The 22,445-nt window shown below is 41.4% G+C and overlaps 1 protein-coding gene across 2 annotated transcripts in view; it reads right to left on the reverse strand.

Moving 5' to 3' along the window:
• Window positions 1-22,445, reverse strand: part of LOC134529059 (uncharacterized) — a 374,727-nt gene that overhangs the window by 33,674 nt on the left and 318,608 nt on the right. The window lies entirely within an intron of this gene.

The raw sequence follows: 22,445 nt of genomic DNA on the forward strand, positions 1-22,445 counted from the left end.
TTTTGAAATGTAGGAACCAATTGTTTGATAGAAGTTTTTTTTTAATTACCTAAGTAAGATCAGTACAAAACAATAAACATAACAAAAACGTGAAATGCGGATGTATGCTAAAGTTGTCTCGACATAAGCTATCTGCTTAATATAGTACGCTGATAAGGTATCCTAAAAGGTAAGTGGAAACAATTCGTAGAGCTTGAATTCGTATTTCATTTACGCTGTTTACAATCAACACGACTTCAGGATGAACAATGGTGTTGTGGCGTGATTTAGTGCGTTACTAACGAGAGATGAATACGTGAAGGCTTGCTGATCCACGTAACCATCAGGTAGCCGAGCACTTGGCATGTCTCAAGGATCTTTGCAAGCATTCCCATTTATGTAATTATTCTGGTAAGTCGCTCGATTAAATGTTTCAGGATTCTGATTAATTATGGCTGTATTAAGTTTTAGAGAGTTCCTACTTTATTAGTTATTGCAGCCATCTTTATTTTCAAAAATTGTTACCAGGAGCACTAGTTAACACACATAACCTACTAGAGGGGGCCTCCGCCATCTTGTTTCCAGTAATCGCTACAATGAGCGCTTGTTAACACACATGACCTACTAGACGGCGCAGCAACAATCTTGTTTTCAGTAATCGCTACAAGGAGCGCTTATTAACACACATCCCTACTAGAGGGGGCCTCCGCCATCTTGTTTTCAGTAATCGCTACAAGGAGCGCTTGCTAACACACATGACCTACTAGACAGTGCCGCAGCCATCTTGTTTACAGTAATCGGTACCAGGAGCACTAGTTAACACACATCACATACTAGAGGGGGCCTCCTCCCTCTTGTTTTCAGTAATCGCTACAAGGAGCGCTTGTTAACACACATCACATACTAGACGGTGCCGCAGCCATCTTGTTTTCAGTAATCGGTACCAGGAGCACTAGTTAACACACATCACCTACTAGAGGGGGCCTCCTCCCTCTTGTTTTCAGTAATCGCTACAAGGAGCGCTTGTTAACACACATCACATACTAGACGGTGCCGCAGCCATCTTGTTTTCAGTAATCGGTACCAGGAGCACTAGTTAACTCACATCACCTACTAGAGGGGGCCTCCGCCATCTTGTTTTCAGTAATCGCTACAAGGAGCACTTGCTAACACAGATGGCCTACTAGACGGCGCCGCAGCCATCTTGTTTTCAGTAATCGGTACCAGGAGCACTAGTTAACACACATCACCTACTAGAAGGGGCCTCCGCCATCTTGTTTTCAGTAATCGCTACAAGGAGTGCTTGTTAACACACATGGCCTACTAAACGGCGCCGCAGCCATCTTGTTTTCAGTAATCGGTACCAGGAGCACTAGTTAACACACATCACCTACTAGAGGGGGCCTCCGCCATCTTGTTTTCAGTAATCGCTACAAGGAGCGCTTGCTAACACACATGACCTACTAGACAGTGCCGCAGCCATCTTGTTTACAGTAATCGGTACCAGGAGCACTAGTTAACACACATCACATACTAGAGGGGGCCTCCTCCCTCTTGTTTTCAGTAATCGCTACAAGGAGCGCTTGTTAACACACATCACATACTAGACGGTGCCGCAGCCATCTTGTTTTCAGTAATCGGTACCAGGAGCACTAGTTAACACACATCACCTACTAGAGGGGGCCTCCTCCCTCTTGTTTTCAGTAATCGCTACAAGGAGCGCTTGTTAACACACATCACATACTAGACGGTGCCGCAGCCATCTTGTTTTCAGTAATCGGTACCAGGAGCACTAGTTAACTCACATCACCTACTAGAGGGGGCCTCCGCCATCTTGTTTTCAGTAATCGCTACAAGGAGCACTTGCTAACACAGATGGCCTACTAGACGGCGCCGCAGCCATCTTGTTTTCAGTAATCGGTACCAGGAGCACTAGTTAACACACATCACCTACTAGAAGGGGCCTCCGCCATCTTGTTTTCAGTAATCGCTACAAGGAGTGCTTGTTAACACACATGGCCTACTAAACGGCGCCGCAGCCATCTTGTTTTCAGTAATCGGTACCAGGAGCACTAGTTAACACACATCACCTACTAGAGGGGGCCTCCGCCATCTTGTTTTCAGTAATCGCTACAAGGAGCGCTTGTTAACACACATGACCTACTAGACAGTGCCGCAGCCATCTTGTTTTCAGTAATCGCTGCAAGGAGCTCTAGTGTCACGTAGTACACAAGCCATATGCTAATGTGTGATGCCACCATATCAGTTCAATTTTGACCTGCTAGAGTGCAATATTATTTATTTTCAGGGCTTTCACCATCTTGTTGACAGTATTGGCAGCCATTATGAAAATCCGTAATTATTAAGCTAGAAATTCAGGAAAAATTCCAAAATTAATATAAAACATCACGTTTTAATGATTGTTTCGATCGATGTTCGATTCTCGGTCAGTGATAAGAGTAACTAAAGCCTAAAATACATTTTTAATTCAATTTTACATTACCATTCGCGGAGTTTATTAATGATTCTCTTTACGAAAAATGACTCTCTACAAGATACCTGTCCGACAAAATAAATACCTACCTTGTCGCTGTGCCTATCATGGAAGTCTAAATTTTCGATACTTGAAAATTTTAATAAAAGGTCAAGTAAGATGTCAAACGTATAACCCAGGTGTCTCCGAACCACAAGACCAATCATGATGACTACAGACTTAACTACGCACAATCAACGAAAATGATGTACATTAGGAAGCACATTAAAAAGGAAGAACATTTGGAAAAATCACTAAAAAAAGGAAGAAAATTCAGCAGAAAATTCAACTCGGTAAGATACGGTAGGATACGATCTCATCGGAGAGATACGATCTCATCACAAGAATAAGGCATAGGGATACGATCTCATCGGATATATACTTACTCATCTGGGTTATATCTCATTACAGGGATACAAACTCATCACAGGGATGCGAGCTCGTCACATCAAAATGATCTCATCAAAGGGATAAGGCACAGGTATAAGATCTCATCGCAGGCATACGGTCTCATAACAGGGTTATGATCTCATTATAAGGATACCATCTTATGAGAGGGATACGATCTCATGACAGGTATACGTTCTTGTAGGAGGAATACGATCTCATTTCAGGAATACGATCTCGTAAGAGGAATACGATCTCACTTCAGGAATACGATCTCGTAAGAGGAATATGATATCGTAAGAGGAATACGATCTCATTTCAGGGATACGATCTCGTAAGAGGAATACGATCTCATTTCAGGAATACGATCTCGTAAGAGGAATACGATCTCATTTCAGGGATACGATCTCGTAAGAGGAATACGATCTCATTTCAGGGATACGATCTCGTAAGAGGAATACGATCTCATTTCAGGGATACGATCTCGTAAGAGGAATACGATCTCATTTCAGGGATACGATATCGTAAGAGGAATACGATCTCATTTCAGGGATACGATCTCGTAAGAGGAATACGATCTCATTTCAGGGATACGATCTCGTAAGAGGAATACGATCTCATTTCAGGGATACGATCTTGTAAGAGGAATACGATCTCATCAGAGGGAGACGATACTACTTACAGACTTGACTTCATGCATTTAACGAAAGGTATGCACGTTTACATGAACATTCAATTCGGTAGGATACGATCGCCAATTTACCGTAGGCTACAATGCCTCTTACTGTTTTGGCTCCAACTGTCTTTGGCTCCGACAGCTCCAGTGACATTTGGTTACAATATTACAAGGCTACGTGGTACAAACCTACAAGTTTACGAGGTTACAAGACCACAAGTCTACGGGGCTGCAACGCTACACGTATTCAAGGCTCCAAACATCTTTGACTCCAACAGCACCGACGACCATTGACAGCAAGACTACTAGGATACTTGGCTACGAAGCTGCACGTTTACGAGGGTACAAAGCAACGAGGCTACAGGACTACGAGGCTACAAGTACAAGTATTCAGGGCTGCATCTGTCTTTGGATCCAACAGATCCAACGACATTTGGCCACAAGGATACGTGGCTACAATGATACGAGGCTACAATGATACGAGGCTACAATGATACGAGACAACAATGGTACGCAGGTACATGGCTATAGGGTTACTTGTCTACGAAGCTACATAGCTACGAGGCTAAAATACTACGAGGCTATGAAGCTACAAGTCTAAGAGGTTAAAAAGCCACAGAGCAATGAGGCTACGAGAATACAAGTATAAAAGTTTACGAGGCCACGATGCTACGGGACTACGAAGCTACAAGAATTCAAGGCTCCAACTGTATTTGACTCCAACAGCTCCAACAACATTTTTCTACAAGACTAAAAGCCTACAAGAATACAAAGCTACACTTCTACGTGATTTCAAGGCTACAATGCTACGAGACTACGAGGCTATAGAACTACGAAGCTACAAGACTATGAGGCCAAGAAGAAACATGAGTACTAGGCTACATGGCTACAAGTTTCCAACTGGCTACGAAGCTACGGGGCTACGAGTCCACTTGGCTACAAGTCTACGAGTCTACAAGGCTCCAGCTGGCCACGAGCTACACGGCTACAATCCTCCGAGTTGACAAGGTTCCAACTGGCTACGAGGCTACATGGCTACGAGGTTACAAGGCTGCGAGATAAAGAGGCTACGAGTATACAAGGCTCCAACTGGCTATAATACCACCATTTATCAGCGTGATTTAATGTATGTCATGCTAAAGAACTTGTTCCAAGTAGTCCCAATTCTTGCCAACAGATGTTGTCACATATTCTTCTGAGGTAAGTATTATTTATTTTTTTTTTATGTGGGAAGTGGAATGCTCTTTCATGGTCGCAATAGAAGGAGGTCTTCCCCAGGCATTAAGGAGAAGAAAATTCGTCTTGCATGGCAGTGTTTCTCAACTGTTTGAAGGCATTGTAGTAGACTGATTAATGATTGTTTTTTTTTTAAGTTTATCTGATAGTGTTTCTCGGTTGTTTTAAGATAAAGTAATCGTATGGTAAAGTAGATGTATTTGGTTCGTATGAGGACAGGGGAGGAGGGAGGGGGATCGGGGATCCGATCATGCCACCTTACGGCTTCGCTTCATCAGCCATGTTGGATTACAACACTTCCGTCAGCCATACACGCACGAAAAAGTGTCCCGTTACGTTCATTAACCATGTACGCACGAAAAAATGTCCCGTTACAGTAGTTGGAAATGGGGGGTTCAAGAACAGGCGGAAGAGCCAGGAGCCGGCCATCTTGGATGACGTCATCGGCGGCCATCTTGGATGACGTCATCATGACCTTTGACCTTGCCAATCTATGCTAATCTATGCCAATCTATGCCAATCTACGCTAATCTATGCCAATCTATGCTAATCTGTATGCTAATCTATGCTCATCTGTATGCTAATCCATGCTAATCTGTATGCCAATCCATCCGCCATTTTGTATTTCTAGAAATTTCCACCAACTTCGAATCGTGACGTCACCGTTGCACTTTGTGTCACGGACGCCATCTTGGATTTGAATATTTTTTTTCTAACTTTGAAATTCGATGTAAACATCAACCGCCATCTTGTTTTCGTCTGCTGGTGGCCGCCATCTTGTTTTCGTCTGCTGGTGGCCGCCATCTTGTTTCGTCTGCTGCAGGCCGCCATCTTGTTTCCGTCTGCTTGAGGCAGCCATCTTGCGACGTCATATAGTTCTGTTGGTCGCCACCAGATAGCAGCAGGGATTATTTTATTTTTTTTCTCTAACTAAAATATTTCAGTGCCGAGGCTGGGATTCGATCCATGGGACGTGAAAACGTCCAGGATGTCGTGGTTACGAGGCGGACACCTTGACCACTAGACCATGAGACCAATTGGGATATGGTGGAATAAATAATCTATATATGCCACGTACTGACGTCAAGTTTTATGATAAAAGGGGGGAGGGTGTCTTTGCCTTCCCAAATGCATGAAATTCAAATTATAATTATACCATCGCCTTCTTTAATTCCAGCACAGACTACCAGATGGTGCCAAATTCAAATATTAGTTAGGGAGTCGGCAGGCAGGTGTCGCATGCCGCCATCTTGGTTCTCAAGTTGGCTGGTAGATGTCGCTAGTATCGCGCGCCAAATTCAAAATTAGTTGCCAGAGGCGCTGCCATCTTGGTTCTCAAGTTGGCTGATAGATGTCGCTAGTATCGCGCGCCAAATTCAAAATTAGTTGCCAGAGGTGCCGCCATCTTGGTTCTCAAGTTGGCTGGTAGATGTCGCTAGTATCGCGCGCCAAATATTGTCTGCGTATAATTACATTTTACCATTCTCTAAGACATTTATAAGTATCAGTACCTTGGGGGATATAGGTTATAACAATTAAAAAATAATAAGTAATATGAAGGTAAAATCTTATTTATTAAATTAAGAACATAAACTTAAACAGAAAATATACAAAAAAAAACATAAACTATACACCAAAAATGGAAACTATACATCAAAATGAAAACTATAAAACAAAAAATTGACTATACGACGAATGGAAACAGAAACCAAACTACCAAACTATTTTTAAAAAAAACTATTTACAGAAAAAAAATTATTCGTCACCTCCGATATAGCCGTGGGGGACCGTGCGGATGCTGTCTTCACAGATTAAACGTCTGTCATCCTCCCATGTTATGGCTAGCTTATTGCTGTATTCGCTGTACAGCACATGCTTTCTCGACCGTATGGCTCTAACACCTGCCCTCCTTGTGCGGTGGTCTTGCAGGGCATCCAAGTAATCACCGAATGTGATGTGGTTTTTGACCACACAACACTGGATGCCCTTAGCCTTCTTCTCAACCTTGCCACCGCACCTGTATGCATAGAGTTTGGCCCGCAGACTGACAAACTCGCTCATTACTTCTCCCCCACATTCATCTTTGAATTTGCCAACAACTTTCTTGTTGATGGGGGAGAAGCATGGGTGGTCAGGAGGGTAGCAGCTGGTGTCGAATTCAGACATGAACTTAGGGTCGGCTCTTAGATCATGGTAGAAGTCCTGTGTTTGAATCTCATACACAAAGCTGTCTGTATCCATATATGCCAGATGAATATTTTCCTGATATTTTGGTTTCATAGTATTATAGTGGAAGTCGTACATGAGTGTTTTTGATAGATCAAGTACTGCGAGTCCGGCATAGATCGGCTAGTCGAAAATGATGGTCTCATGGTTCAGGTGGACAAGACTCAAGTTTGGCTCATACATCATGCGATCCTTGAAGGACGGACGACACACCAACTTCTTAAAACGCTTCTCGGAGCACACCAACTCCATTTTGAGCCTCCGTCTCTTGTTTTCCATTAGTTTGCCAAATGTCGAGTTCACAGCGAGCTTGAAGAACTCCTTCTCGAACTCGTTGGCTGCTGCTTTGCGCTTGTTGGTGTTCAGCCGAATATAGGGCTCCAACCATGCCGACTGCTCAAACTGAAGAACTTTATGTATACTTATGATTTTTAGACCATGCGATACTGCTTGCTGTAGGTTTTTGTAGTGAACGATGTAGTGCTCTTTATTTTCCAGCGTTGTCATCAGCTTTGATTGCTTTGAGCCGGGAGGACACTGATTTACGGGAAGAAATGGCAGGTCTTTGTGACTTTCGTGGAGTTCGAGAGGGTACTCCACATCACACTCGATAATGTAGCCTGTGGGTGAATTTTACGGAATAGACATGACATCAATTGATGTGTCTGTCCATTGGAAATGACGAATGGGGAGCGGCAGAGACATCGCCCACCCATACAAGTTGTTTGCATCAATGTACTCCAGGAATGTGGATGGCTTGGAAGCATCGTGTGTATCTGGTACATAGGCGTTATTGGCTACGCAATGACGTTTAATGCTTTGAGCTACACCACCGCGAATACCAGCCTCCACAAACATATACATGTCATAATCTGTGAGTAGCTCTAGCTGTACACCTGTGGTTCGAAGCATCGCGTCGAAAGCGAACCCAGGACAAGAAATGTAGTGAGACGGATCTTAACTATATGTTTCCAAGCAAAGACTGCGGAAATTCTCGAATACGTCCGCCAAAATCAGAACATCCGTCTTTAGGTACAAGTCAGCGTACTCCCCTAAGGTAGCACACTGAAACTTGTCCCAGACATTTTGTGCGTGAGCGTAATCTGCCTCGGAAATACCAGAATCAGTCAGAATATTAAAGAACTCATCGATGGATGGAAGACTAGTATCGTCTAGTCGAGCAAAAGAATCAACGAAGTCGTAGGGGAAGACTCCCTTGCGGGTAACCAACTCCAACTCATCAGGAGCGAAAAACTCAGCAGTACTTATAAACTTGTCTGCAGGCAAGAACTCGGCGAGCGAAGCGAGACCCCGACTCATAAAACGGAACGTATCGACAAACTGAATGCTGAACTTATCATGTAACTTCTTGGAAAAAGTTATCAGCTTCTCCTCTGAATTCGGAATGATGAAGATGTCTTTACTGTCATACCCCAACTTCATGATAATGAAGTTCTGATCGTATGTCAGGTTGTGGAAGAACACAATCATCTTTTTTGGTCTGCGTCTGAGAAGGTTGCAGTCATTACATGCAGGCCCAATAAATTCACCGGTGAAGTGATTGTGGTCACGAAATTTCTTTACAGCCCCTCCAAACTTTCCCCCACAGTAGCAACAACACCTTGCTTGCAGAAAAGCAGTGTTTTGTGCATGTGTGAGCGGAGTCATAGTAACATATGTAGAAAATATTTTCTGTACATCATGTCCAATCTCCACAATGCGGGATATGAATTTATCTTCTGCGTCACACCCCCTGTATATTTCAGGCTGTGAAGGAAGTGAAGAAGTTAGGTGTGCAGGAATGACGGAGTTATCTGCTTTCACATAAATGCAGTAGCTGTATGCTTTATGCTTTTGGTACTGCAGTGTGTATGGCTCATCAGGATTCGGGTGACATGTATGGATTTTCTCCAGAATAGCTTCAAAGTCGCAATACACCACGATGGGCATCTTATCACTGTGATGGAAGTTTTTGAACTTCAGAACAGGTGGCTGGCCATTTTCATCAAGCTGTGGCATCTGCATCCTAACAGCAGCATGTTGTTTGCAGAGCTCACTGTGTTTTACCAAACACTGAAGACCAGTGAGCCCGCTAACCCTATCCCGATCATCGTAATGCTTGAAGCATCTTTTGCAAACATGAATAGCATCATGATGTGTAGTGATTTGGGACCGAACCAGGGCAGAAAATTTTTTAATGAATGTGAAATGGGACGAATTGTCATTGACCAAGAGCAGCAAATCGAAATGATGTTCTTTCTCTTCAGGAGCGACTCGTGCAGGAACAACATTCAGATTTTCGTCGATACTGTAAATGTTGATGGAGACTCCGGGGTTCTGTTTTTCAAACAGAGGTATTTGCTTGATTGGAGTAGGGAAGTCAATGTTGTTGAAGTTGAATTTATCTTCCAAGTCGTGGTAGCACTGGTTCACACGTTCAGGATGCTCACCTTCCACATACTTGACAAGAATTGACCACTTAAAGCACATGTGGTCTTCAAGATTTTGCGGATTGATCACTGCGTATTTGTCTTTGATGCATGTAGGTAATTCGATGTAGGAGCTGGCACGGAGTGGATCGAGCTTGTTTATTCGTAGTTGAAGTCGCTTAACGGCCGACAAAGTCCATCCGGACCCCTTCCCCATGTAGTCTTCCTCCTCCTTGCAGATCTTAGAGATGGACTCGGTAACTGCCTCCTCCACCTCATGAACTGCGTAGAGGGGAACATTCATGGTTTTGAAGGCCCTCTTGTCTTCGCTGGCATCCGTAGGTTTTTCGTAGTCGCACTCGAGCACGATATTGAATTTGAGAGGTCCGTTCTCTTCAACCTCCTCTATGAGCTGGCTTATTATATTTGTCTTGATGGAGTTCAGGTATGAGCAGATATCCTTGGCAGTACTTGATGTGTTTTCTGCCACGTATGTCTTCAAGTTGCCCTTGAAACCTACTTCAGCAGTGATGAAGCCGTAGGTATTGACCAAACCCATGCCGGTCACCACCTTTGTTCGGCTGGTCGAAGGCTTGGGCGTAACTGCAGGCTTAACTGCTGCCATCCTTTGCTTCTTTGTCGGAGGCGGAGCAGGACCCTTACATACCTTGATGTGGGCTTTCAATTTGTCAGCCCTGACGAACTCCTTGGCACAGTTGTCGCAGGTATGTGCTATGCGGTTAGGGTTGAGACCACAAGCAGACTTCTCATGACGTCTAGCAAAATCAGCACGAGCGAAGACCTTATAGCAGAAACTGCACCGCATGCCTGATGTCGTGGCGACAGCTCCAGCACATGTTGACAGGTGCTGCTGCATCTTGTCGCTGCGTGCGACCATCTTGCCACACAGATGACACTGCTGGAAGTCACGCTGCATGTTGTCAGCACACTGACGTTCGTGACGGTAGCGCTTGTTGCCTGCCGTGAAGGTAGCAGGGCAGAAACGACATTTCTGCACGGTAGATGCCATCACAGCAATCGGTAGTCCGGTCTCAACGTACAGAACACACGAAGGAAGCTCGACGTACGGAGAACTATAACAGAAGAATTAAGAATACAATGTAGCTAGCCATTACACGAAAACAAACATAACCTCAAAACTCTAGCCCTCAGGCTAACTAACCCAAACTGTTAGCAATATTACTAAATAAAAAAGTTGCAAACATAACCTCAAAACTCTAGCCCTCAAGCTTACTAACCTAAACTCTTAGCAATGTTACTAAATATAAAATATGCAAAAATAACCTCAAAACTCTAGCCCTCAAGCTTACTAACCTAAACTGCTAGCAATGTAACTAAATAAAAGAATTGCAAACATAACATCAAAACTCTAGACCTCACAGCTTACTAACCGAAACTGTTAGCAATGTTACAAAATAAAAATAGTTACACACATACCCTCAAAGCTGTTCCTTCATGTACAGTCCTAAAAATGGTAGAATATTTAAAGTACTGATACAAGTTAAAGCTGAAAAAATATTCAATGTTAACTAAAAATTATTGATTACATAACCTCAAAACTACTCTAATGCACAACCTAAAAATGCTATAATATTTAAAGTACTGTTAAATGTTTAAGCTGAACAATTCCTGGTTATCCACACATATGTGTACAGAGAAAAAAACTAGCTATCTGATAACCTACGAAAAAGCTGAGAAACATAAAAATATTAACGAAACATATAGCATACCTCAGAAAACGTTGAAGTGGAGCTGCAGAAGATGATGTAGCGTTGGCGGTAGGAATCGTGGTAGCAGCGAAACTCACTCACGAACTAACTCACTCAAACTCTAAGAACACACTGAAGCTCCGACAGCTAATCCCGGCCTTTTATAAGCAGTTCTGCTTTTCAACAACAGATGACACCAGGTGATGTGTTGAGTCATAATTTATTTAGTTCTTTTATGTGGTATGCGGGATGCTCACTAACGTTCGCAAAACAAGGATGGCTTCGCTAGACATCAAGGAGAAGGAAGTTTGTCTTTCATGTTAATGCTTCTCAGCTGTCTCAAAGCATATTATTTGTCTGAGTAAAGTTATTATTTTTTAAATCCACCTGATAAAAATATTGTATGTTCTGATTTATTGACAGAATTACACTGATTAAATGTAACTCTGAATAAAAATGACATGACTCAGTAAGTAAAATATTCTTCATGCAGAGATAGATCTCTAACAAATAATCAGGAGCACTCGGTGAAAACCATCAGATGTCTAGCCAGGAATAATCAGAAACACTTGGAGAAAGCCATCAATATAATATCAAGATTAATCAGAAGCACTCGGAGAAATCCATCAGATGTCTAGTTAGGTATAATCAGAAGCACACGGAGTAAACCGCCATAATATTGTCAAGAATAATCGCAAGCTCACGGAGTAAACCGCCATAATATTGTCAAGAATAATCAGGAGCACACTGAGAAAACCACCATAATATTAACAATAATAATCGGAAGCACACGGAGAAAACCACCATAATATCGACAAGAATAATCGGAAGCACACGGAGAAAACCACCACAAGTTTTCTTTGATATCATTAAAATACAGAAAAAAATATTTAATAAATAACTAAAAAAATTAATAAAAAATTATAAATGACAAAATAAAATACAAAAATACATAAAATTCTGGCTTGTACTAGAACTATATCTTTGCTCAACAATGAGAAGTTCACAAGCTAGCAGAATCTGTTTATGTATTTTTGTATTTTATTTTGTCATTTAAAATTTTTTATTAATTTTTTTAGTTATTTATTAAATATTTTTTTCTGTATTTTTATGATATCAAAGAAAACTTGTGGTGGTTTTCTCCGTGTGCTTCCGATTATTCTTGTCGATATTATGGTGGTTTTCTCCGTGTGCTTCCGATTATTATTGTTAATATTATGGTGGTTTTCTCCGTGTGCTCCTGATTATTTTTGACAATATTATGGCGGTTTACTCCGTGAGCTTGCGATTATTCTTGACAATATTATGGCGGTTTACTCCGTGTGCTTCTGATTATACCTAACTAGACATCTGATGGATTTCTCCGAGTGCTTCTGATTAATCTTGATATTATATTTATGGCTTTCTCCAAGTGTTTCTGATTATTCCTGGCTAGACATCTGATGGTTTTCACCGAGTGCTCCTGATTATTTGTTAGAGATCTATCTCTGCATGAAGAATATTTTACTTACTGAGTCATGTCATTTTTATTCAGAGTTACATTTAATCAGTGTAATTCTGTCAATAAATCAGAACATACAATATTTTTATCAGGTGGATTTAAAAAATAATAACTTTACTCAGACAAATAATATGCTTTGAGACAGCTGAGAAGCATTAACATGAAAGACAAACTTCCTTCTCCTTGATGTCTAGCGAAGCCATCCTTGTTTTGCGAACGTTAGTGAGCATCCCGCATACCACATAAAAGAACTAAATAAATTATGACTCAACACAACACCTGGTGTCATCTGTTGTTGAAAAGCAGAACTGCTTATAAAAGGCCGGGATTAGCTGTCGGAGCTTCAGTGTGTTCTTAGAGTTTGAGTGAGTTAGTTCGTGAGTGAGTTTCGCTGCTACCACGATTCCTACCGCCAACGCTACATCATCTTCTGCAGCTCCACTTCAACGTTTTCTGAGGTATGCTATATGTTTAGTTAATATTTTTATGTTTCTCAGCTTTTTCGTAGGTTATTAGATAGCTAGTTTTTTTCTCTGTACACATATGTGTGGATAACCAGGAATTGTTCAGCTTAAACATTTAACAGTACTTTAAATATTATAGCATTTTTAGGTTGTGCATTAGAGTAGTTTTGAGGTTATGTAATCAATAATTTTTAGTTAACATTGAATATTTTTTCAGCTTTAACTTGTATCAGTACTTTAAATATTCTACCATTTTTAGGACTGTACATGAAGGAACAGCTTTGAGGGTATGTGTGTAACTATTTTTATTTTGTAACATTGCTAACAGTTTCGGTTAGTAAGCTGTGAGGTCTAGAGTTTTGATGTTATGTTTGCAATTCTTTTATTTAGTTACATTGCTAGCAGTTTAGGTTAGTAAGCTTGAGGGCTAGAGTTTTGAGGTTATTTTTGCATATTTTATATTTAGTAACATTGCTAAGAGTTTAGGTTAGTAAGCTTGAGGGCTAGAGTTTTGAGGTTATGTTTGCAACTTTTTTATTTAGTAACATTGCTAACAGTTTGGGTTAGTTAGCCTGAGGACTAGAGTTTTGAGGTTATGTTTGTTTTCGTGTAATGGCTAGCTACATTGTATTCTTAATTCTTCTTTTATAGTTCTCTTTACGTCGAGCTTCCTTCGTGTGTTCTGTACGTTGAGACCGGACTACCGATTGCTGTGATGGCATCTACCGTGCAGAAATGTCGTTTCTGCCCTGCTACCTTCACGGCAGGCAACAAGCGCTACTGTCACGAACGTCAGTGTGCTGACAACATGCAGCGTGACTTCCAGCAGTGTCATCTGTGTGGCAAGATGGTCGCACGCAGCGACAAGATGCAGCAGCACCTGTCAACATGTGCTGGAGCTGTCGCCACGACATCAGGCATGCGGTGCAGTTTCTGCTATAAGGTCTTCGCTCGTGCTGATTTTGCTAGACGTCATGAGAAGTCTGCTTGTGGTCTCAACCCTAACCGCATAGCACATACCTGCGACAACTGTGCCAAGGAGTTCGTCAGGGCTGACAAATTGAAAGCCTACATCAAGGTATGTAAGGGTCCTGCTCCGCCTCCGACAAAGAAGCAAAGGATGGCAGCAGTTAAGCCTGCAGTTACGCCCAAGCCTTCGACCAGCCGAACAAAGGTGATGACCGGCATGGGTTTGGTCAATACCTACGGCTTCATCACTGCTGAAGTAGGTTTCAAGGGCAACTTGAAGACATACGTGGCAGAAAACACATCAAGTACTGCCAAGGATATCTGCTCATACCTGAACTCCATCAAGACAAATATAATAAGCCAGCTCATAGAGGAGGTTGAAGAGAACGGACCTCTCAAATTCAATATCGTGCTCGAGTGCGACTACGAAAAACCTACGGATGCCAGCGAAGACAAGAGGGCCTTCAAAACCATGAATGTTCCCCTCTACGCAGTTCATGAGGTGGAGGAGGCAGTTACCGAGTCCATCTCTAAGATCTGCAAGGAGGAGGAAGACTACATGGGGAAGGGGTCCGGATGGACTTTGTCGGCCGTTAAGCGACTTCAACTACGAATAAACAAGCTCGATCCACTCCGTGCCAGCTCCTACATCGAATTACCTACATGCATCAAAGACAAATACGCAGTGATCAATCCGCAAAATCTTGAAGACCACATGTGCTTTAAGTGGTCAATTCTTGTCAAGTATGTGGAAGGTGAGCATCCTGAACGTGTGAACCAGCGCTACCACGACTTGGAAGATAAATTCAACTTCAACAACATTGACTTCCCTACTCCAATCAAGCAAATACCTCTGTTTGAAAAACAGAACCCCGGAGTCTCCATCAACATTTACAGTATCGACGAAAATCTGAATGTTGTTCCTGCACGAGTCGCTCCTGAAGAGAAAGAACATCATTTCGATTTGCTGCTCTTGGTCAATGACAATTCGTCCCATTTCACATTCATTAAAAAATTTTCTGCCCTGGTTCGGTCCTAAATCACTACACATCATGATGCTATTCATGTTTGCAAAAGATGCTTCAAGCATTACGATGATCGGGATAGGGTTAGCGGGCTCACTGGTCTTCAGTGTTTGGTAAAACACAGTGAGCTCTGCAAACAACATGCTGCTGTTAGGATGCAGATGCCACAGCTTGATGAAAATGGCCAGCCAACTGTTCTGAAGTTCAAAAACTTCCATCACAGTGATAAGATGCCCATCGTGGTGTATTGCGACTTTGAAGCTATTCTGGAGAAAATCCATACATGTCACCCGAATCCTGATGAGCCATACACACTGCAGTACCAAAAGCATAAAGCATACAGCTACTGCATTTATGTGAAAGCAGATAACTCCGTCATTCCTGCACACCTAACTTCTTCACTTCCTTCACAGCCTGAAATATACAGGGGGTGTGACGCAGAAGATAAATTCATATCCCGCATTGTGGAGATTGGACATGATGTACAGAAAATATTTTCTACATATGTTACTATGACTCCGCTCACACATGCACAAAACACTGCGTTTCTGCAAGCAAGGTGTTGTTGCTACTGTGGGGGAAAGTTTGGAGGGGCTGTAAAAAAAATTCGTGACCACAATCACTTCACCGGTGAATTTATTGGGCCTGCATGTAATGACTGCAACCTTCTCAGACGCAGACCAAAAAAGATGATTGTGTTCTTCCACAACCTGACATACGATCAGAACTTCATTATCATGAAGTTGGGGTATGACAGTAAAGACATCTTCATCATTCCGAATTCAGAGGAGAAGCTGATAACTTTTTCCAAGAAGTTACATGATAAGTTCAGCATTCAGTTTGTCGATACGTTCCGTTTTATGAGTCGGGGTCTCGCTTCGCTCGCCGAGTTCTTGCCTGCAGACAAGTTTATAAGTACTGCTGAGTTTTTCGCTCCTGATGAGTTGGAGTTGGTTACCCGCAAGGGAGTCTTCCCCTACGACTTCGTTGATTCTTTTGCTCGACTAGACGATACTAGTCTTCCATCCATCGATGAGTTCTTTAATATTCTGACTGATTCTGGTATTTCCGAGGCAGATTACGCTCACGCACAAAATGTCTGGGACAAGTTTCAGTGTGCTACCTTAGGGGAGTACGCTGACTTGTACCTAAAGACGGATGTTCTGATTTTGGCGGACGTATTCGAGAATTTCCGCAGTCTTTGCTTGGAAACATATAGTTAAGATCCGTCTCACTACATTTCTTGTCCTGGGTTCGCTTTCGACGCGATGCTTCGAACCACAGGTGTACAGCTAGAGCTACTCACAGATTATGACATGTATATGTTTGTGGAGGCTGGTATTCGCGGTGGTGTAGCTCAAAGCATTAAACGTCATTGCGTAGCCAATAACGCCTATGTACCAGATACACACGATGCTTCCAAGCCATCCACATTCCTGGAGTACATTGATGCAAACAACTTGTATGGGTGGGCGATGTCTCTGCCGCTCCCCATTCGTCATTTCCAATGGACAGACACATCAATTGATGTCATGTCTATTCCGTAAAATTCACCCACAGGCTACTTTATCGAGTGTGATGTGGAGTACCCTCTCGAACTCCACGAAAGTCACAAAGACCTGCCATTTCTTCCCGTAAATCAGTGTCCTCCCGGCTCAAAGCAATCAAAGCTGATGACAACGCTGGAAAATAAAGAGCACTACATCGTTCACTACAAAAACCTACAGCAAGCAGTATCGCATGGTCTAAAAATCATAAGTATACATAAAGTTCTTCAGTTTGAGCAGTCGGCATGGTTGGAGCCCTATATTCGGCTGAACACCAACAAGCGCAAAGCAGCAGCCAACGAGTTCGAGAAGGAGTTCTTCAAGCTCGCTGTGAACTCGACATTTGGCAAACTAATGGAAAACAAGAGACGGAGGCTCAAAATGGAGTTGGTGTGCTCCGAGAAGCGTTTTAAGAAGTTGGTGTGTCGTCCGTCCTTCAAGGATCGCATGATGTATGAGCCAAACTTGAGTCTTGTCCACCTGAACCATGAGACCATCATTTTCGACTAGCCGATCTATGCCGGACTCGCAGTACTTGATCTATCAAAAACACTCATGTACGACTTCCACTATAATACTATGAAACCAAAATATCAGGAAAATATTCATCTGGCATATATGGATACAGACAGCTTTGTGTATGAGATTCAAACACAGGACTTCTACCATGATCTAAGAGCCGACCCTAAGTTCATGTCTGAATTCGACACCAGCTGCTACCCTCCTGACCACCCATGCTTCTCCCCCATCAACAAGAAAGTTGTTGGCAAATTCAAAGATGAATGTGGGGGAGAAGTAATGAGCGAGTTTGTTAGTCTGCGGGCCAAACTCTATGCATACAGGTGCGGTGGCAAGGTTGAGAAGAAGGCTAAGGGCATCCAGTGTTGTGTGGTCAAAAACCACATCACATTCGGTGATTACTTGGATGCCCTGCAAGACCACCGCACAAGGAGGGCAGGTGTTAGAGCCATACGGTCGAGAAAGCATGTGCTGTACAGCGAATACAGCAATAAGCTAGCCATAACATGGGAGGATGACAAACGTTTAATCTGTGAAGACAGCATCCGCACGGTCCCCCACGGCTATATCGGAGGTGACGAATAATTTTTTTTCTGTAAATAGTTTTTTTTAAAAATAGTTTGGTAGTTTGGTTTCTGTTTCCATTCGTCGTATAGTCAATTTTTTGTTTTATAGTTTTCATTTTGATGTATAGTTTCCATTTTTGGTGTATAGTTTATGTTTTTTTTTGTATATTTTCTGTTTAAGTTTATGTTCTTAATTTAATAAATAAGATTTTACCTTCATATTACTTATTATTTTTTAATTGTTATAACCTATATCCCCCAAGGTACTGATACTTATAAATGTCTTAGAGAATGGTAAAATGTAATTATACGCAGACAATATTTGGCGCGCGATACTAGCGACATCTACCAGCCAACTTGAGAACCAAGATGGCGACACCTCTGGCAACTAATTTTGAATTTGGCGCGCGATACTAGCGACATCTACCAGCCAACTTGAGAACCAAGATGGCAGCGCCTCTGGCAACTAATTTTGAATTTGGCGCGCGATACTAGCGACATCTACCAGCCAACTTGAGAACCAAGATGGCGGCATGCGACACCTGCCTGCCGACTCCCTAACTAATATTTGAATTTGGCGCCATCTGGTAGTCTGTGCTGGAATTAAAGATGGCGATGGTATAATAATAATTTGAATTTCATGCATTTGGGAAGGCAAAGACACCCTCCCCCCTTTTATCATAAAACTTGACGTCAGTACGTGGCATATATAGATTATTTATTCCACCATATCCCAATTGGTCTCGTGGTCTAGTGGTCAAGGTGTCCGCCTCGTAACCACGACATCCTGGACGTTTTCACGTCCCATGGATCGAATCCCAGCCTCGGCACTGAAATTATTTTAGTTAAAGAAAAAAAATAAAATAATCCCTGCTGCTATCTGGTGGCGACCAACAGAACTATATGACGTCGCAAGATGGCTGCCTCCAGCAGACGGAAACAAGATGGCGGCCTGCAGCAGACGAAACAAGATGGCGGCCACCAGCAGACGAAAACAAGATGGCGGCCACCAGCAGACGAAAACAAGATGGCGGTTGATGTTTACATCGAATTTCAAAGTTAGAAAAAAAAAATTCAAATCCAAGATGGCGTCCGTGACACAAAGTGCAATGGTGACGTCACGATTCGAAGTTGGTGGAAATTTCTAGAAATACAAAATGGCGGATGGATTGGCATACAGATTAGCATGGATTAGCATACAGATTAGCATAGATTAGCATACGGATTAGCATAGATTGGCATATATTAGCATAGATTAGTGTAGATTGGCATAGATTAGAATAGATTGGCAAGGTCAAAGGTCAAGGTCAAAGGTCATGATGACGTCATCCAAGATGGCCGCCGATGACGTCATTCAAGATGGCCGGCTCCTGGCTCCTCCGCCTGTTCTTGAACCCCCCATTTCCAACTACTGTAACGGGACATTTTTTCGTGCGTACATGGTTAATGATCGTAACGGGACACTTTTTCGTGCGTGTATGGCTGGCGGAAGTGACGTAATCCAACATGGCTGATGAAGCGAAGCCGTAAGGTGGCATGATCGGATCCCCGATCCCCCTCCCTCCTCCCCTGTCCTCATACGAACCAAATACATCTACTTGGTAAAGAATCTTTTTTTTGTTTGAATTCCATGTGATGAAATATTGCAAGTGCTGATTTCACTAATTAAACGAAATCTGAATAAAATTGCTTGTCTGATTACAAAAAATACGTGCATGGATTATTTTAACAGGAATAACCAGGATAACTTGAAGAATACTATCAGATGTGACGTCAGAAATAACCAACAAGACACTGAGAAAACTAACAAAATATTGACATGAATAATCACGCAGAAACCACAGGAATAATCAGGAACACACGGATAAAACCAACAAAATATTGGCATGAACAATCAGGAGCACTTGGAAAAACCGTAGGAATAATCAGGAGCACACATAGAAAAAGTAACATACATTTTGGTAAATCAAGATACGTTTATACCTTGGCATTAGTGGTGGGAGGTCAGTCTGTTGGTGGCTTCCGTGGAGGAAGGATCTGTAGTCATTTTTATTTTGTCATCACCAAGTTCGAACTGAAGACTCCATGACGTAAGTGCGATTTTAAATGAAAATTTAATTATAATTTGATTTATTAATATGATATACATTTTTTAAAAAAATCCGATTTTTTTGGATAATAATTACAGATTTCCAAAATTGCGGACATGACATAATCCAAGATGCTGGTATGTTTTTTATTAAAATATTAATTATTTTTTTATTAATTGTAATAAATTGTCTCGAAATCTTTGCATAAAATATACGGATTTTTCAAGATGGCAGCCGTAACCATAATTTAAATGGTTACGTGACAATTTAAAATGGTGGCCATGATATCCTTATGATAAAGGTCACGACCTCAGCGGCTTATGGCGGCTTGCTTTTAGGACTCGAAAGCCGCACTTAAGAAATTTCAAGGCGATGGAATTTTGAGGACTAAAATTGGAAAGATTTTCCTCAAAACGAAAATTTTTCCCTCGAAATAGAGATATATTTTTTTTTAATTTTTGAGACGTTTGGTGGAACTTTTATTCCATAAACAAAAATTTTGGCGAATTTTGGTGAATTTTGGGCAAATTTGGAGTCATTTTTGGCCAACCCAAGGACATCCAAGATGGCCACCATGACGTAACAATCCAAGATGGTGGACCGGCATCAGACACCACAGCCTGAAGTCTGTTCCAAATGTCTTTTTTATACTACTTGAAAGAGAATAGGGAGTTTAGCTATGGGACGGTAGTCAGAAACCAGCCTCTGTGTTTTAGGGATAGGCTTTACGTAACCACTTTTCCATGCTATGGGAAATTGCGCGTTTTCCAAAGAAAAATTCAATATTTTACGAACAGATGAAATCTGGAAAGGGAGAAGTAATTTAATTAAGTAAATGGATAAACAATCTGTTTCAATTGCCGAACTCTGTATACTGTAAACTGCTTTTTTAACGCGTTTGATGCTTACATTTTCGAAGTCAAATGATTAAACCTCATCGTTAAAGTTTGTTCGTAATTTTCTTAATGTTAGATTTCTTACGTCAGGGGCTATATGAGTGGAATTTTTTTTTTTTTTAAGAAATGAGAGTTGAACTCGTTAGGATTAATATCACGCACTGCAGTCGTATCTGTTTGATATCACAATGTTTCTTAAATCACGCCTTAACTGAGCCGGCGAGGAAGGAATATCGCTGACCGATATTGGAGGTGTATGCAAATTTAGCCTTGCGTACTACTTGGATATTATGACTAAAAATTTTCGTACACGAGCATATATAATCCTACTATTGAAAACAATTCAAAATAAAATAAAATATGCTATACGTTTAGAGGAAAAATATTTAGAAAACTTGTGCGGTATTTTTATTTAATCGGCTACATTTGACTGGTCATACTGTAAAGAAATAATTGGCCAGCTTAGCTAATTAGTTGAAAATATGGCTTATTAAAGCAAATGTCTTGCTACTGAGCAGATCAACGAACTCTATCCTAAAAATAAAGAACATTACGACAAAAGTTAAAAAGCAAATATTTAATTCAAAACTGTTTGTTACGCGATTTCATGATCTTTGTTTTTACTAGGATTGGAATGAGAATTCGCCTTTACTTTTCTCAAAACCAATAAATAAACGTTTATAAGTTCTTTAAAACCATTAAAAACCTTAATAGTTTCTTAATGAATTTATTTAGAATCAAGAGCAAAAACCTGAATGTAAAGAAGCACTAGTCACAGGTCTCATACACCATGTCGGCTGTTTCATGTTCTTGTCATTGTGGTCATTCGAGAGATTTTCCTGTTAATTCTTCAAGATAGCTGTCTTGCATTTTATGTTTCGTCTCAAAATTTGACAACAGATATCCATTCAAAATTATCTAACGGCAGTAAAAAAAAAAAGTTGACAACTTTGATCACTTGCGTGAACATTTACAGCTCCAAAATCGAGTTTAGTAAATATCTCGTGAAAAAAATTTTTTTACACCATACAGGATATGCAAGAGAGCTATGGGAATCAATTCACAGTAAAAAAATACCCTGAAGGAAAAACATTGACAAAATATTAGATAAGTAGAGACCTGCAAAATTCGCGGATTCATTCGGTGATAGGCTAGAATTCAAACACATATACCTCTTATATAATTTTGCTATTGGCTTACTGTTCATCTGGACGAATCTCAACCAGTTGTAAACCCTCAACCAACGAAGAATCGAATCATAGACAAATCAGCTGAGACGACTTACAAGTCGGCAGCCAATGAACTTGCGTTATTTGCCCGAGTGTACAGGGGTATGTGCAGTCTATCCTGAAGACCATAGAAACCATGAATTTTGCAGGTCTCTATAGATAAGCTACTGCGCGTTAGACAGTGCTTTAAGGTCCCCGCCTACACACGGTGTGAAGAGCTTCAGAAGAAACCCCGCGATTACTCGGCTTATATGAGTGGTGCCTGTTCACACAAGCGTTTAAGAATACGCAGGGGCCGTATTTCGTTTTTGAACTGTATTTTTTAGGAGAGTGAAAACGGCTAAAAACATTGTGTTATCAGATAATTTTTTTAAGGCACGGAACACCCGGTGCTGTTTCTTGAAAGAACTCATCTTTATTTCTGTGTCATTTTATGTTGTGTT

The sequence above is a fragment of the Bacillus rossius genome, chromosome 2 (assembly GCF_032445375.1).
Source record: "Bacillus rossius redtenbacheri isolate Brsri chromosome 2, Brsri_v3, whole genome shotgun sequence".
In the NCBI taxonomy this organism is placed as follows: Eukaryota; Metazoa; Arthropoda; class Insecta; order Phasmatodea; family Bacillidae; genus Bacillus; species Bacillus rossius.